Genomic DNA, 19267 nt, shown 5'->3' with positions numbered 1-19267 from the left:
CTACAAATAACAAATATTGGAGAAAAGGGAACCCTCTTGCACTGTTGGTGGGAGTGTAAATTAGTGCAGCCACTATGGAAAACAGTATGAAGTTTCCTCAAAAAAATAAAACTAGAACTACCATATGACCCAGGAATTTCACTCCTGGGTCTATATCTGGAAAAAACAAAAGCAGGAATTCAAAGAGATACATGCATGCCAATATTCATAGCAGCACTATTTACAATTGCCAAGATATAGAAGCCACCCAAGTGTCCATCAATAGATGAATGGATAAAGAAAATGTGGTATATATACACAATGAAACATTACTCAGCCATAAAAAGAGTGAAATTCTGCCATTTGCAACACCGTAGATGGACCTAGAGAATATTACACTTAGGGAAATAAGTCAGACAGAGAAAGAGAAATACTGTTTGATACCACTTATAAGTGGAAGTTAAATAATAAATAAACAAACAAATGTATACAGCAAATCAGAAACAGACTCATGGATATAGAAAACAAACTAGTAGTTACCAGTGGGTAGAGGGAAGGGAGGAGGGGTAAAATAGAGGTATGCGATTAAGAGATACTATGTACAAAATAGATAAGCAACAGGGATATATTGTACAGCACAGGGAATTATAGCCATTATTTTGTAATAACTTTTAATGGAGTATAATCTATCAAAACACTGAATCACTATGCTGTACACCCGAAACTATTCAATAATATAGTAAATCAACTAAGTGTCAATAAAAAAATAGAAAATACAAATAAATAACATTTCTTATGATTATTTGCATTAAATTTCTTCTTTGCAATGAATGTTTATAATTTTTAAAATTGGGGGAAAGTAGTTTTAGTTTGAAAATAAAGGAGCAAAACCTAATCATTCGCATACATATGGTAAGGTAAAGTTAGGACATATCTAAGAGGTGGACCAGAATGATCGTGCATAGTGGCACATTCAAAACAAGCTTCTAAACCTAAACATACTGAGTCATGAAGGGGTCGCCAAAGAAAAAATAAATGCACTAAGTCTGCAATGCATAAAAGAGAGACAGGTAACAGAAGGGACTAATACATCAATACATATGTAGCCTCAGCAGGGTAATGACATTTGTGAACATCCGAAGTGCCAAGCGTGTAAGGTGTGGCTGTTCACCTCATTTTATAAGTGGAGACCTTCTCCTGATGATCAGCTCATTGTCTCTAGCACAGCCTGGGCCTCTCGTGAAATGCAAACACAGACACGGCCTCAGGCTGCTGGGTCCCACATGTTTATGAGCCAAAATTTCTGCAATCTTTAGCCAAAGCAGAGCGCCAGCCCATTGGCACAAGTGAAGGCACAATTTAAAAGCATGTGCATGTGCCAGCATTTACAGGGATTTAAAAAAAAGACATTTGTAGAGAGCAAAATACCATTTTTTACCCGGTTTTGTTGGGCCTTAATTAAAGAGGCCTTTCCCCCCTTTTCTGCCACTTGGGCTGTGGGATTGCAGCCTCTCCTGGCTTGGCGGAGGATTTCATTGGTCCGCGGGCTAATTAGGAAGGACTCACACTGTTCCCCAGCCTCCTGAAAGGCCAGAACAAAGGCCGCTGCTGGTAGATTGCAGTTCTGCCTCAATTGCAGAGGCTCAGGAGTAAAAGAAAAAGAAAAGCTTTTAAATAGAGAAGCCTTTTGATGCTGTGAAAGAAATTAAGAACTAAAACAGAGGCCCAGGCGCTACTCCACACAGCTCTCCACACATACTCATTGTGTGTAGGAACAAGGTCAACAAAAGCTTGTCTGATACTGAACACCTCACATTAAAGAGGCATCTATTAGCGCCTGCTTCCTGGACTCTCCTTCTTCGAAGCGCTTTCCCAATCAGACCGTCTGGTGCCGCGATAAACATAGATAAATAGGAGAAGCATCATGCTTTCATCGGAACAATTAATGCATGATTTCCTTGTTGATTGTTTGCAAATACAGTGCAAACAATTGTGTTTTGTTTTTTGGACCAAACTAAAATAAAGCTGTTCAGAAAAAAAACCCACCATCATTATATTAGCATCTCATTGTTCCACCCGAATTTCACCACCTCTTTCTCCATGTTTTAAAATAACTGCAGTTTAACCAAATAATGTGAGGAAAATGCACATTTTTCCCCCATAGAAGAATGGAAATCTTGAGTGCTGATTAATTTTTTAATAGCATGAATCAGTTAGTCATAAGTAACTGAAGCAAACTTGCCCATTTGTTCTGATATGTGCAGTCTTTACTCAGAGGGCTTCCAATGGAAGTCCTTTGTCTAATTCTATGATTTTGAAAATTGAGCGTCTTTCTTCAGAGCTCTTCTTCCAAATAACAATTATCATCCTTAATTGAGCCCTTACATGTCAACTACCATGCCGATCACTCTACGTGCATTATCTCATTTAACTCTCAAAAATCTATGACTTGAGTGCTATTATCACCTGCAGTTTACAGATGAGGAAACAAAGGCTCTGAGAGGCTTAACACAAGAAGGAAGATACAGCTATTAGGGTAGGGTAGGGATTTGAAATCATGGCTTTCTGTCTTCAGAACCTAAACTTTCAACACTGAGCTATTATGGTAGAATTTTAATTTTTTTTTATTGAAGTATAGTTGATTTACAATGTTTCAGGTGTACAGCAAAGTGATTCAGTTATACATATATATATTCTTTTTCATATTATTTTCTATTATAGGTTATTACAAGATATTATAGTTCCCTGTACTATATGATAGGTCCTAATCGTAGATCTATTTTATATATAGCAGTGTGTATCCATTATTCCCAGATTCCCAATTTATCCCTCCCCCCTTTCCCTTTTGGTAACCATAAGTTTGTTTTCTGTCTGTGTGTCAATTTCTGTTTTGCAAATAAGTTCATCAGTATCATTTTTTAAGATTCCACATATAAGTGATATCATATGATATTTGTCTTTCTCTGTCTGACTTACTTCACTTAGTATGATAATCTCTAGGTCCACCCATGTAGCTGCAAATGACATTATTTCATTCTTTTTAACAGCTGAGTAATATCCCATTGTGTACGTATACCACATCTTCTTTATCCGTTCATCTGTCAATGGATATTTAGATTGCCTCCATGTCATGGCTATTGTAAATAGTGCTGCTATGCAGGAATTTCAATATTGATGTGTGAGTAATAATGTAGAATTACACAATCAGAAATTATGTAACCCACACTTCTCAATTTGCTGATAAGAAATTAACTTCAGAGAAGTTGGAGGATTCGTTTATGCTCACCCAGCTGGTTTTGTGAATTGCAGTTCCCTAATTTCAGAGAGCTTCTGCATAGGAAAGTTCTCTAGCTATAGCATGGATTAGGACCAGAGGGAGTGTCTGTTCTAGCAGATCTCTGGGGCCCACCACCGTGTTTTCTTATTCAGCTGGTGTGGATAGAGTCCCAGCCTTCACTTTTCTAACGAGTTCCCAGATGATGCTGATGCTGCTGGTCTGGGAACCACACTCTGAGAACCACCATCCTAGTATCACACTGCTTCTCACGTGACTGTTACGTGAAAAAACTGATAAAGAGGATGAATAGACTTAAGCAGCAAAATAGTTGTAATTTTATTCAATTCAACTGAATGAGTCTCAGAGATGCCATCTTGCATTTGGCATCCTTTTTATCCATCTGACGGTCACATGCACACATTTTGGGAAGGCTAAAACAAGGCAGTCATTTACAGCAACGGTACTTCCAGTGCAAATATTTCCTGGAGGTTCTTCCTAAGATATTTGGACTCATTTTCCTTTTTAAAAGATAACTGCAGGGCTTCCCTGGTGGCGCAGTGGTTAAGAATCCACCTGCCAATGCAGGGGACACGGGTTCGAACCCTGGTCCAGGGAGATCCCACATGCCGGGGAGCAACTAAGACCGTGCACCACAACTACTGAGCCACAATGCCCTAGAGCCTGCGAGCCACAACTACTGAAGCCCGCGCGCCTGGAGCCCGTGCTCTGCAACAAGAGAAGACACCTCAATGAGAAGCCCACGCACCACAACGAAGAGTAGCCCCCGCTCGCCGCAACTAGAGAAAGCCCTCGTGCAGCAATGAAGACCCAGTGCAGCCAAAAAACAAAAACAAAAACAAAAAGATAACTGCAAAAGCTCGAAGTTCCTGCATGCCTTAAGTTCATTTCACAGTTCCTCTGAAGCCATTATTAATACAAAGATTTGGATAATACAGCTGTGTAATTTATCTTTCAAAGGGGCAAGTATCACCTCCCTGCTGTGCAGATGACTCAGCATTGAAATGTAATTTACCAAAATGATTATGATCTGGTAAATGCATTTCTTTTCTCAGGAAAATTGAAACATCTATCAGCCAGAATGTGCTTTTCTTATCCTCTTCCTCCAAATAATTTTCATCTATCCAAGTCACAATCTGTGATTGCTCAACCTGTAAAATAATCCTTATTCAAACCTGTTCATTATCTGAGAAGGAAATGAACAACCTTGAAGGAAAACTTGAATAACTCCTGCTCTGTCCTACAAAACTTTTCATCTGGGTCACATCCCAGGCCTGTTTCATCAGGAGGCCGAATGACCAGGCACCATCACCATCTATTTGCTGGTCACCAGCCTGTATTTGGAAGTCAATTGAGATTGTCATTGAGCCGAACATGTGGCCTCACTGCAATTTTTATCGTCTGTTATTTTGGGATATACTTGCTGCAAAAGTGACAGATTAAATAGAAGGAAATAGGATTCTTTAAAGTGGGTAGAACTAAGTGGTCTTCTGAGGAAGTCTGGAAAATGTTTAAACAAAAAAAAATAATTATGAATTGGTGGCAAGTGAACTTAGTTCCTTCTTAAATATGACAATTCTCAGACAATCTTCCAAGCAGCCTTCTTTCCCTGTGAGCCGAAGCCATTTCCAGGCAATGAAACTATTATAGTGCATGCTTGGAAAGATTCCAGCAGCTTCAAGGGGAATTCAAGGCTCCCACAGTCACTGTGATACTCGCATCAATGCAGTAATGGGACAAGAACATATATAGCACTATATATGCACTATAGCAATATAGTGCATTGCTATAAGCACTATAGCAATAACACTATATTATAGTGTATTATAATTGTTGTAGCAATAACAATTATAATACAGCAAATGGACTTGGAGTGGCAGAGACAACCTGTAATTTAACATTTTGCCCTTGCAGATGGAGAGTTTTAATACCTGATGTTAACTGGTTTCCTAGCAATGATAGCAGGAAGCAACCAGTGGGATGAACATGGAGCAGAAACAGAATGTTGTAGAGCAGAGACAAACAGTGGTATAACTGATTCACTTTGTTATACAGCAGAGACTAACACACCATTGTAAAGCAATTATACGCCAATAAAGATGTTAAAAAAAAAAAAAAAGTGGAGGACCCTGGACAGGACCGAAGAGATATTACCCTGGTGGGGAATGATTGACAGCTGACCCTGACGGCACATCAGAGATTTTGTTCTTGGAGGTTGGAGTTTTAAAAATATGCTTCTGAGAGGTGATTCTACAAGTGCGACCAGGGTTGACCTAGAACACAACAGCTAATAGAGCTGCAAATAATTTGTACTTTTATGGGTCTTAGTCAATTCTTAGTAAGTTTACACAGTTTATTTCAAGGTCCCATGTTCCTCTTGCCCTAATAATCCTTTGATTACCTTTATATAATCTCAAAATAAATAGCTCATTCAAATGTTATTCAGGAGATGTAGAACTCAGAGAAACTCAACCAATATTTATAGTAACAATTGATGTTTGGTTTAGGCAATTTAGATATCATTTATATTTACGTCAGAAGTGATCATACCATTCACTAAAATTTTTCCAGCATTTAAATACTCACAACAAGTTCTTGCAAAGTTGTGAAAAAGATAAATCAATCATTGAACTTTCATATTTCCTGTATTAATGTTCTTTCATCTTTCTCTTCTCTGCCTTCTCTATGCTGTTACTTGGCTGCTAATTTTTTATAAAGCAGGGGCTCCCTCTGTTCTGCACACACTAACTCTTGTGAGTGTTAATTGGTGCTCAAAGAACAAAGAGCCTCATGGTCAAGAAAACTTGGGAAATACCCGGATACCAAATCCTATCTGTGGAAAGTCACAATACCCGTTAGCATATTAAAGGCTCTGAAAGGTCTTGCAGTAAGAAAGAAAACCTCTCTAATTTTGTTTAACAGTTAAACAAACCTATTTGAGCCTGGTTAGACTTTTTTCTTGGCACGCATCTTAACACACCCCAGAAAAAAATGTCCTTAACCCCAAGCTGGGCAGTGTAAGTGTTAGCAAAATTTCAAGTTACAACCATCTCTGGACTGTTTATATTTTAGTAGGGTATACTTTGTAAAGCCTTCTTAATGCAAAGGATGTATGCTGTGACAAATGGTGAAGCCATTACACGTCCGTTCATGAAGATGAACTTGCAAAAAATACAGGGAAATTTACAAAACCATGAGACAGAAGCTATTGTTTAATACTGATTTCAAAACAATGTGACCCATGTATTATGTTTCCCAAACCAGGCAACAAGGAAACTAGAACCACACACGCACACACACACACCACAAATGGTACATAATTTGCTGTTGACTCTTATTTCCATTTATCTTGAGTGTTTCCCCAGAATGCTGTGGGTTTTAGAGACAGACAGCTCCTGGCTGTGCTACTTGCTTACAACTTGACTGACCTTGGGCAACAGAATGAACTGTTTTCTCATCTATGAAATTACATATTTACCTAAGAATTGTTACATGGATTCAGAGGGGTAATGTGAACAAAGTACCTAGCATATAATAGGCACTCAATAAATTACAATTTCGCCCACGGCCCTGATTCTCCCTCCACATTTTGGAGTCAGTTGGGGTTCTGAGAATGACAGCATTCTTTTCACGTGCTAATGATAAACTGCTGTTGCACTGAATAAATTGTAATAAAATTAATGTTCCTGTCTATCACCCCATTGTGAGCTCCTGAGATGCAGCTCCTGTGTTTAATTCACCAGGCCAGGGTCTTCAACATATTAGGAGCCCAGTATGCTTGTTAAATAAATTAATAATCTCCAAAAAACAACTGTCCTTTATCTTGCACAGTCTTCTTTCTCTAGCTACTAAGCATGGCTAGTCAAAACTACTTTGACTTGATGTTAACTCTTTCTCTTTGCAATAATGCTTCTCCTCTGAAATAACACACACATCAAAATATCAGTTTAATACACATAAATTAGTTGCTCATTGCACTGTGATATTAGTTAATTTTGAAATTGCATTATAGATTTCTAAATTAAAGAGATTGCCTGCCTGTCACTCACATCACATACAATGAACGCCAGCATCAGGCTTCACCTTTTTCCAGCTTTGCCAGACTGAAGGTCATTATCAATTGCTGTTTAATCAGCCAAGTCATGCATATAGACAAAGGTTAACTGAGCATGGACCAATCTGACTTCCTTTGTCATCGCAAGACAATTTGCGGCTTAATAAAGCTGCTCTGATTGCACTTAACAACACCTGCTTTAAAATCCAGCCTCATTAATAGCACACTAATGAGTTAGGGATCTTCTGGCAAGGGCATGATCAAAGACAGATTATTTGCTTTCTGATTAAATGACCTAAATAACATAAAACCAAACCTCCCAGTTTCCTTTAGGGAAAGTCTTTTTGGAAAAAGTTATGAAAGCTGTAGGCATCTTCAGATATGATTTTTTTAAAAAGGCAGGAAAGAATCATCCGTTGGCTTTCACTGTGATGTGGAACCACGGTGAACAATAAATGAAATTGAGCCAAACTATGTTCTCGACTTTTTGAGCTCACACTTTAAAACACAAAATAGCCACTGAGTAAGAAAGCAAAGAGATATAAAACTCATAAAACAGAAAGGGAATTTTGGGAATCTTTATGAAAGCAGTATATTAGTATAAAGATTGTTTTTTATAGCAACTTTGTTACTAAAATAATAAAAGTGGTTTGATGCTTTTGCATACACTGGAGTTTTGGAGTTTAATGTTAAGTTACTATGTGGTGTCAGGCAAGTAATTTGTTGCTCTGAATGGCCATGTGTTCCGATCTAATACAACCACTGGCTGAACTTTCAACATCGGAAATCTCGCACCTTTCTTTTTGCATTTCTGTAATTATTCTATCTGAACTAGATATGTCAATCATACCTGCCTGCCTGCCAAGGTAAGGAGAAAGCTCTGCCATCATCTCTGCTACAAAGGTCAGTGAGGGAATAGAATCTGCTGTCAGAGCTCAACCAAGGGCAGCCGATCTAAAGCCCTGACAGTGGCCAAAGCTTTCCGTTATCAACTAGCCAATCCAAAGTCTTCTCAGAAATGGAACAGAACTGGAAGTTCAGAGCCTAGAATAAAGAGGTTGGGAGAGAAGCTGAAGTAGACATACACATACACGAGAACAGACATGAGGAAGTTAGCTGAGTCACATTCATGGAGGGGCACAAGAACAAAGTTCCACTGGATTTTTAAAAATTGAAGTATAGTTGATTTACGGTGTTATGTTAGTCTCAGGCGTACAACATAGTAATTCGATATATAAGATTGAAGGCTCCTTGAGTGTAGGAAGCAAAACTTACATTCCTTTGGCCATCTTCACATCACTAGCAGAGTACAAAGTAAGTGCCTAGTGAATATTTATTAGTTGATGGTGCAGAGAGCTTCTGTGTGAAATGTTATTCTAAACTTCATCTTTAAAAGGAAATCACTTCAATGATCAGTAAGGTGTCGCTTGGACAAGTTTTAAATATAGGTACATCAATAATTAAAATCTTCTGAAAAAAAGTCCCCCAATTCATTTTCCTTCTTTCTAAGATGATTCTAAAAAGGTGTGTGGGTGAGACAGTGAATGGGAGACAGATGATGGTGGCCTGGTTCAGCTCTGTGGCTTACTCAGGAGGGGACAAATTGAAATCTCTGTGAAACTTGATATCCTCATCAGTCAAAAGGGTATAATATGCCCTCCACCACCTCCACTAAGTGGCTTTCAGGAACAAAGGAGAAAATAAGCTTCAATAGTGTTTATTTTTTTCCGGGATTGTATTGTAGTTCACATATCATAATGTATTAGAGGTGGTGGTTTGTACAGACTCTCAAGAATTTTTTTTTTTTTTTACAGTGCTGCTATGAACATAGGGGTACATGTATCTTTTTGAATTACAATTTTATCTGGGTATATTCCCAGGAGTGGGATTGCTGGATCATATGGTAATTCTATTTTTAGTTTTCTGAGGAATTCCATACTGTTTTCTATAGTGGCTGTACCAACTTACATTCCCACCAACAGTGTAGGAGTGTTCCCTTCTCTCTACACCCTCTCAGCATTTGTTATTTGTAGAGCTTTTTTTTTTTTTAACGTCTTTATTGGAGTATAATTGCTTCACAATGGTGTGTTAGTTTCTGCTGTATAACAAAGTGAATCAGCTATACATATACATATATCCCCACATCTCCTCCCTCTTGCATCTCCCTCCCACCCTCCCTATCCCCCCCCCTAGGTGTTCACAAAGCACCTAGCTGATCTCCCTGTGCTATGCGGCTGCTTCCCACTAGCTATCTATTTTACATTTGGTAGTGTGTATATGTCCATGCCACTCTCTCACTTCGTCCCAGCTTACCCTTCCCCCTCCCCGTGTCCTCAAGTCCATTCTCTACGTCTGTGTCTTTATTCCTGTCCTGTCCCTAAGTTCTTCAGAACCTTTTTTTTTTTTTTGATTCCATACATATGTGTTAGCATATGGTATTTGTTTTTCTCTTTCTGACTTACTTCACTCTGTATGACAGTCTCTAGGTCCATCCTCCTCACTACAAATAACTCAATTTCTTTTCTTTTTATGGCAGAGTAATATTCCATTGTATATATGTGCCACATCTTCTTTATCCATTCATCTGTTGATGGACACTTAGGTTGCTTCCATGACCTGGCTATTGTAAATAGTGCTGCAAGGAACATTGTGGTACATGACTCTTTTTGAATTATGGTTTTCTCAAGGTATATGCCCAGTAGTGGGATTGCTGGGTCATATGGTAGTTCTATTTTTAGTTTTTTAAGGAACCTCCATACTGTTCTCCATAGTGGTTGTATCAATTTACATTCCCACCAACAGTGCAAGAACGGTTCCCTTTTCTCCATACCCTCTCCAGCATTTATTGTTTGTAGGTTTTTTGATGATGGCCATTCTGACTGGTGTGAGGTGATACCCCATTGTAGTTTTGATTTGTATTTCTCTAATGATTGGTGATGTTGAGCATTCTTTCATGTGTTTGTTGGCTGTCTGTATATCTTCTTTGGAGAAATGTCTATTTAGGTCTTCTGCCCATTTTTGGATTGGGTTGTTTGTTTTTTTTGATACTGAGCTGCATGGGCTGCCTGTATATTTTGGAGATTAATCCTTTGTCAGTTGCTTCATTTGCAAATATTTTCTCCCATTCTGAGGGCTGTCTTTTCATCTTGTTTATGGTTTCCTTTGCTGTGCAAAAGATTTTAAGTTTCATTAGGTCCCCGTTGTTTATTTTTGTTTTTATTTCCATTTCTCTAGGAGGTGGGTCAAAAAGGATCTTGCTGTGATGTATGGCATAGAGTAAGAACTAATTTTTAAACTTTGAAAGGTTTTGTAAGCTGGTTGTTAAACAGAGCCATTATTAAATATTAACATAACTTACAATTAAACAAATTATATTAAAAATCTAAGCAACAAATAGTCAAAACTCATATTCCCTAATTGTTTTACCATATTTTATTATTATCTATGCTGTTGAGGTATTTATGTCTGTTATCTTTGTGTGGTAGAAATACTGTATAATGCTGTGCATTTTCACATCTCTTCCCAGCTCTGCATTCAATGAGTCATGTTTTTAGCTTGAAATTGGCCATGATGAAAGTATTTACACCATGAAAATCAGCAAATGCTACAAATTAGGGCTTTCTGTTCAGATAGCCAGTTTTAAACATTTACAATACACTATGGGTATTTCACACACTTGGGTATTAGCAACTGGAGAAAAGAGCTGGTTCTGAACCTATCATTGTGTGTCTCACAGTGTGGGGTACGATGTTTAATCCAGTGCATACTGGAATCCTCTGCAGAGTTTTAAAAAAGAAAATGTAATCTGATGCATGGACAGCCTATCTCCTACATTTTTTTTTTTTTTATACAGCAGGTTCTTATTAGTCATCAATTTTATACACATCAGTGTATACATGTCAATCCCAATCGCCCAATTCAGCACACCACCATCCCCACCCCACCGCGGTTTTCCCCCCTTGGAGTCCATACGTTTGTTCTCTACATCTGTGTCTCAACTTCTGCCCTACAAACCGGTTCATCTGTACCATTTTTCTAGGTTCCGCATACATGCGTTAATATACAATATTTGTTTTTCTCTTTCGGACTTACTTCACTCTGTGTGACAGTCTCTAGATCCATCCACGTCTCAACAAATGACTCAATTTCGTTCCATTTTATTGCTGAGTAATATTCCGTTGTACATATGTACCACAACTTCTTTATCCATTCATCTGTCAATGGGCATTTAGGTTGCTTCCATGACCTGGCTATTGTAAATAGTGCTGCAATGAACATTGGGGTGCATGTGTCTTTTTGAATTACGGTTTTCTCTGGGTATATGCCCAGGAGTGGGATTGCTGGGTCATATGGTAATTCTATTTTTAGTTTTTTAAGGAACCTCCATACTGTTCTCCATAGTGGCTGTATCAATTTACATTCCCACCAACAGTGCAAGAGGGTTCCCTTTTCTCCACACCCTCTCCAGCATTTGTTGTTTGTAGATTTTCTGATGATGCCCATTCTAACTGGTGTGAGGTGATAACTCATTGTAGTTTTGCATTTCTCTAATAATTAGTGATGTTGAGCAGCTTCTCATGTGCTTCTTGGCCATCTGTATGTCTTCTTTGGAGAAATGTCTATTTAGGTCTTCTGCTCATTTTTGGATTGGGTTGTTTGTTTCTTTAATGCTGAGCTGCATGAGCTGTTTATATATTGTGTAGATTAATCCTTTGTCCATTAATTCATTTGCAAATATTTTCTCCCATTCTGAGGGTTGTCTTTTCATCTTGTTTATGGTTTCCTTTGCTGTGCGAAAGCTTTGAAGTTTTATTAGGTCCCATTTGTTTATTTTTGTTTTTATTTCCATTATTCTAGGAGGTGGATCAAAAAAGATCTTGCTGTGATTTATGTCAAAGAGTGTTCTTCCTATGTTTTCCTCTAAGAGTTTTATAGTGTCCGGGCTTATATTTAGGTCTCGAATCCATTTTGAGTTTATTTTTGTGTGTAGTGTTAGGGAGTGTTCTAATTTCATTCTTTTACATGTAGCTGTCCAGTTTTCCCAGCACCACTTATTGAAGAGACTGCCTTTTCTCCATTGTATATCTTTGCCTCCTTTGTCATAGATTAGTTGACCATAGGTGCATGGGTTTATCTCTGGGCTTTCTATCTTGTTCCATTGATCTATATTTCTGTTTTTGTGCCAGTACCATATTGTCTTGATTACTGTAGCTTTGTAGTATAGTCTGAAGTCAGAGAGTCTGATTCCTCCAGCTCCGTTTTTTTCCCTCAAGACTGCTTTGGCTATTCGGGGTCTTTTGTGTCGCCATACAAATTTTAAGATGATTTGTTCTAGTTCCATAAAAAATGCCATTGGTAATTTGATAGGGACTGCATTGAATCTGTAGATTGCTTTGGGTCGTATAGTCATTTTCACAATATTGATTCTTCCAATCCAAGAACATGGTATATCTCTCCATCTGTGTGTGTCATCTTGGATTTCTCTCATCTGTGTCTTATAGTTTTCTGAGTACAGGTCTTTTACCTCCTTAGGTAGGTTTATTCCTAGGTATTTTATTCTCTTTGTTGCAATGGTAAATGGGAGTGTTTCCTTAACTTCTCTTTCAGATTTTTCATCATTAGTGTCTAGGAATGCAAGAGATTTCTGTGCATTAATTTTGTATCCTGCAACTTTACCAAATTCATTGATTAGCTCTAGTAGTTTTCTGGTGGCATTTTTAGGATTCTCTATGTATAGTATCATGTCATCTGCAAACAGTGACAGTTTTACTTCTTCTTTTCCAAATTGTATTCCTTTTCTTTTTCTTCTCTGATTGCTGTGGCTAGGACTTCCAGAACTATGTTGAATAATAGTGGTGAGAGTGGACATCCTTGTCTCGTTCCTGATCTTAGTGGAAATGCTTTCAGCTTTTCACCATTGAGAATGATGTTTGCTGTGGATTTGTCGTATATGGCCTTTATTATGTTGAGGTAGGTTCCCTCTATGCCCACTTTCTGGAGAGTTTTTATCATTAATGGGTGTTGAATTTTGTGAAAAGCTTTTTCTGCATCTATTGAGATGATCATATGGTTTTTATTCTTCAATTTGTTAATATGGTATATCACATTGATTGATTTGCGTATATTGGAGAATCCTTGCATCCCTGGGATAAATCCCACTTGATCATGGTGTATGATCCTTTTAATGTGTTGTTGGATTCTGTTTGCTAGTATTTTGTTGAGGATTTTTGCATCTATATTCATCAGTGATAGTGGTCTGTAATTTTCTTTTTTTCTAGTATCTTTGTCTGGTTTTGGTATCACGGTGATGGTGACCACATAGAATGAGTTTGGGAGTGTTCCTTCCTCTGCAATTTTTTGGAAGAGTTTGAGAAGGATGGGTTTTAGCTCTTCTCTAAATGTTTGATAGAATTCACCTGTGAAGCCATCTGGTCCTGGACTTCTGTTTGTTGGAAGAATTTTCATCACAGTTTCAATTTCATGACTTGTGATTAGTCTGTTCATATTTTCTGTTTCTTCCTAGTTCAGTCTTGGAAGGTTATACCTCTCTAAGAATTTGTCCATTTCTTCCAGGTTGTCCATTTTATTGGCATAGAGTTGCTTGTAGTAGTCTCTTAGCATGCTTTGTATTTCTGCAGTGTCTGTTGTAACTTCTCCTTTTTCATTTCTAATTTTATTAATTTGAGTCCTCTCCCTCTTTTTCTTGATGATTCTGGCTAATGGTTTATCAATTTTGTTTATCTCTTCAAAGAACCAGCTTTTAGTTTTATTGATCTTTGCTATTGTTTTGTCTCTATTTCATTTATTTCTGCTCTGATCTTTATGATTTCTTTCCTTCTACTAACTTTGGGTTTTGTTTGTTCTTCTTTCTCTAGTTCCTTTAGGTGTAAGATTAGATTGTTTATTTGATATTTTTCTTGTTTCTTGAGGTAGGCTTGTATAGCTATAAACTTCCCTCTTAGAACTGCTTTTGCTGCATCCCATAGGTTTTGGATCGTCGTGTTTTCATTGCCATTTGTCTCTAGGTATTTTTTGATTTCCACTTTGATTTCTTCAGTGATCTCTTGGTTATTTAATAACATATTGTTTAGCCTCCATGTGTTTGTGCTTTTTAATGTTTTTTTCCCTGTAATTCATTTCTAATATCACAGTGTTGTGGTCAGAATAGATGCTTGATATGATATCAATTTTCTTAAATTTACTGAGGCTTGATTTGTGACCCAAGATGTGATCTATCCTGGAGAATGTTCCATGCACACTTGAGAAGAAAGTGTAATCTGCTGTTTTGGGATGGAATGCCCTATAAATATCAATTAAATCTATCTGGTCTATTTTGTCATTTAAAGCTTGTGTTTCCTTATTCATTTTCTGTCTGGATGATCTGTCCATTGGTGTAAGTGAGGTGTTACAGTCCCTCACTATAATGTGTTACTGTCGATTTCCTCTTTTAGAGCTGTTAGCAGTTGCCTTATGTATTGAGGTGCTCCTATGTTGGGTGCATATATGTTTATAATTGTTATATCTTCTTCTTGGATTCATCCCTTGATCATTATGTAGTGTCCTTCCTTGTCTCTTGTAACATTTTTTATTTTAAAATCTATTTTATCTGATATGAGTATTGCTACTTCAGCTTTCTTTTGATTTCCATTTGCAAGGAATATCTTTTTCCATCCCCTCACTTTCAGTCTGTATGTGTCCCTAGGTCTGAAGTGGGTCTCTTGTAGACAGCATATATATGGGTCTTGTGTTTGTATCCATTCAGTGAGCCTGTGTCTCTTGGTTGGAGCATTTAATCCATTCACGTTTAAGGTAGTTATCGATGTGTATGTTCCTATGACCATTTTCTTAATTGTTATGGGTTTGTTTTTGTAGGTCCTTTTCTTCTCTTGTGTTTCCCACTTAGAGAAGTTCCTTTAGCGTTTGTTGTAGAGCTGGTTTGGTGGTGCTGAATTCTCTTAGCTTTTGCTTGTCTGTAAAGTTTTTGATTTCCCCATCTAATTTGAATGAAATCCTTGCCAGGGAGAGTAATCTTGGCTGTAGGTTCTTCCCTTTCATCACTTGAAATATATCGTGCCACTCCCTTCTGGTTTGTAGAGTTTCTGCTGAGAAATCAGCTGTTAACCTTATGGGAGTTCCCTTGTATGTTATTTTTCATTTATCCCTTGCTGCTTTCAATAATCTTTCTTTGTCTTTAAGTTTTTGAAATGATTACTATGTGTCTCGGCATGTTTCTCCTTGGGTTTATCCTGTATGGGACTCGTTGCGCTTCTTGGACTTTGGTGGCTATTTCCTTTTCCATGTTAGGGAAGTTTTCGACTATAATCTCTTCAAATATTTTCTCTGGTCTTTTCTCTCTCTCTTCTCCTTCTAGGACCCCTATAATGCGAATGTTGTTGTGTTTAATGTTGTCCCAGAGGTCTCTTAGGCTGTCTTCATTTCTTTTCTTTCTTTTTTCTTTATTCTGTTCCATAGCAGTGAATTCCACCATTCTGTTTTCCAGGTCACTTATCCGTTCTTCTGCCTCAGTTATTCTGCTATTGATTCCTTGTAGTGTAGTTTTCATTTCAGTTATTGTATTGTTCATCTCTGTTTGTTTGTTCTTTAATTCTTTTAGGTCTTTGTTAAACATTTCTTGCATCTTCTTGATCTTTGCCTCCATTCTTTTTCCGAGGTCCTGGGTCATCTTCACGATCATTATTCTGAATTCTTTTTCTGGAAGGTTGCCTATCTCCACTTCACTTAGCTGTTTTTCTGGGGTTTTATCTTGTTCCTTCATTTGGTACATAGCCCTCTGCCTTTTCATCTTGTCTATCTTTCTGTGAATATGGTTTTTGTTCCACAGGCTGCAGGATTGTAGTTCTTCTTGCTTCTGCTGTCTGCCCTCTCTATCTCCTAGATTTTGACTTAGGTGGTTTGGCTATATTGTAGGATATATTTTAAAAGCTCCCTGTTGAATCTATTGTATATCAAATTGAAAACCACTGGTCTAAACATCATCTTGAAACTAATAGGCATTGAGCAAGTGATTGTTAAACAAAAAATAAATGTGTTAACTTAAAAACACTACATGTACTATGTGTAAGGTAATGTAAGGTGTTTGTAAGAAAGATTCTCCTTTAAAATTAGTTTGCTAGAGTTCTTTTCAAATGTTTGCCTAATTTCTTATGTAATGGAATCTGTGGAGACAGACTCAATATCTGGAGAAAGGAAATAGGATGTAAAGTTAACTTTTCACTTTTAAATTTTCTACCATGAACATATATATACCATTCAGAACACAGACATAATTTTTATGATTTGTGTCGTAACAATTGTTAGTGAACAAATTAATTTTTAAAAATATGGTTTTATAATTTCTCAATCTGATTCTTGAAAATTGCCTAAATTAACCTTTTTAGGGTAAAGAAGTTACCCTTTTGTAGTTAGCTGAAGCTCAAGCATAGGACCACAGGAAGTTGTCAACTGAGGATGACAAACCATAGTAAATTATTTTTAAAGCCCTAGTTTGGAGGAAAGCAAGTCTGATTAAGAGAATGTAAGAATTACTTTGACATAGATTGGCTAAATCTTTCCTTAAAAGTGATAAGAGAATGTTAGTAGCTTTGGATTTGGAATATTAGTAGTTTGGATGTGCCCATTTGGATATATGGGCACATCCAAACATTTGAGGACAATGATGATCTAAAATATTACTGACCAAGGTATTTTACAATGTTATTTTTAACATATTTTATGAGATTTTACAAAGTTACATACAAGTGGAGCTATTTAATAGTAACTATATGTTACATGGAATTAATCATGCTAAAACTCCAATTCTAATCTTCAGTCATGTTATATCAAATGTAAGCACTGCATTTATATTTATAATAGGTATATAAGTTCATTTCCTCATCTAAGGTGTGGGTATAAGAACAGTACTAATCTCATATAGTTATTATGAGAATTATTCTAGTTAATATATATAAAATATATAGAATAATGCCTTGCATGATATGTGTTCAAAAAATATTTGCTAACATTTATTTTATGGAAGATAAAACTGAGTCCCAGAAAGGCTAAATGAATAGACCCACAGTCACACAAGTTGTTAATTAAAAAATCATGTATATTGAACACATAACTCTTCAACAAACTCAATTATCACCATTCTAGGAAATGACCAAAGCTTAATTTTTCCTAGTAATTTTTACTTAAATCATTTTTGCCCATTTCAAAATCTAGTATCCTCAAATGATCTGCATGTTTTATTTTAGTACTAAATTATGATTAGCAAAAATTATATCAAGATTCAATTATACCATAGGCTTTTCAAAATCAATTTGGAAATGTAATAAGTCTCTATTTTCCCATGGAAATGAATTACTTAATTCTAAGTTTGTTAGAGAACTAGAATTAACTGGTTAATGTACATAGAAAAGTTTTTTACTAAATGCAATTTAATGTTTACTATAGCTGAAATCTATTGAAAATCTATTAAAAATATACAAATTTATCACTGTCAATTAAATCTAATGAAAGATAAAATTAAATATCATTAGTGAAATTATAATATCCCTTTAAATTTGTAACTTTTTTTTGAAAAAAAGGTCCATTAAAAATATCATGTATTGGGAGTTCCACTTACAGTAATAGAGACTACTAAACCTGGACAAATAATCTGAAATAGACGCTAGAAGAACTTTACAAGGGAAAAAAAATAAGAGTTTGTCAAGACCAAGGAGAAGGAAATGGAGAGGGGGCCAGCATTTTGGGGTTCTTTTACACTAGAATGTTCATTCCATTCTTAAAGATGTGGCTGATAGTTGAGAACCCAAGCAGAACTTTCAAGGTACATAGCATTAGGGACACTAAGAGAAAAAATAGTGGGGTTCAAGTCTGATCATTAAGGGGACCCTCAGTGGCTTGCAACTGGGGGAAATTTTGGCAGTCTGTAGACATTTTTAGTTGTCACAACTGGGAGTAGGCATGCTACTGGCACCTAGGGGTTAGAGGTCACGGATGCTGCTGAACATTTGATAAAAACCAGGATTGCCCACCTACAAAAGAATTGTCTGGCCCAAAATAGTGTCAAGGTTGAGAAATCCTGTCCCAGGCTCTGAAGGTTTGGATGAACTAGATACAGACAGGCCCTTGCAAGAACAGAAGTCTAGTTTTGAATTATCTCAGTTCCTGACTGGAATAAAGTAGTATCACACTGCTGGTGGTCTTAGCTTATCCACTTATCAGAAGCAGAAATAAAACCTCTCTAGAACAAGGCTCAGCAAACTACAGCCTTTAAACCAAATGCAGCCCACTGCTTGTTTTTTAAATAAAGATTCATTGGAACACAGCCAGGCTCGGTCATTCATTTATGTTTTGTCTATGGCTGCTTTTACACCACAACGGCAAAGTTGAGGAGTTGCAACAAAGTTCACATGGACTTCAAAGTCAATAATATTTACTGTGTGGCCTTTAAAGAAAAAGTTTGCCAGCCCTACAGCTGGACGCAGGATGCAGATTCTTAAACTATCTCTACAGTTTTTCATATACTGTATGCAGCACTCAAACAAAAATAACCAGGTATACAGAAAACAACACAATCTATCAGTAAAACAAAAGAACCAATCAACAGATGTTAGAATGACCAACATGTTAGATGTTAGATATAAATTTTAAAATAACTGGTCTATATCAGACACAATTCAGGCAGGAAAACAGATCCAACACTAAGAATTTTGTCAAAGAGGATGAAAAGCTAAGATTTATTTAACTGGATGTTGGGGAAAGAGGAAGTAAAAAAGGGCCTCTGAAATCCTGCAGTAATGGTGCCTTGAGAAGAGTCGACTTTTTAACATAAACAATGGAAGCTAGAGGACAATGGAATGACGTCTTCAAAGTAATGAAAGCAAGTAGCTGCCAACTCAGAATGCTATCATTAGTGGAAATATCAGTGGAAA

Source organism: Balaenoptera physalus (genome assembly GCF_965194825.1).
Source record: "Balaenoptera physalus genome assembly, chromosome: 6".
Lineage (NCBI taxonomy): Eukaryota > Metazoa > Chordata > Mammalia > Artiodactyla > Balaenopteridae > Balaenoptera > Balaenoptera physalus.
This window is presented reverse-complemented; position numbering follows the sequence as displayed.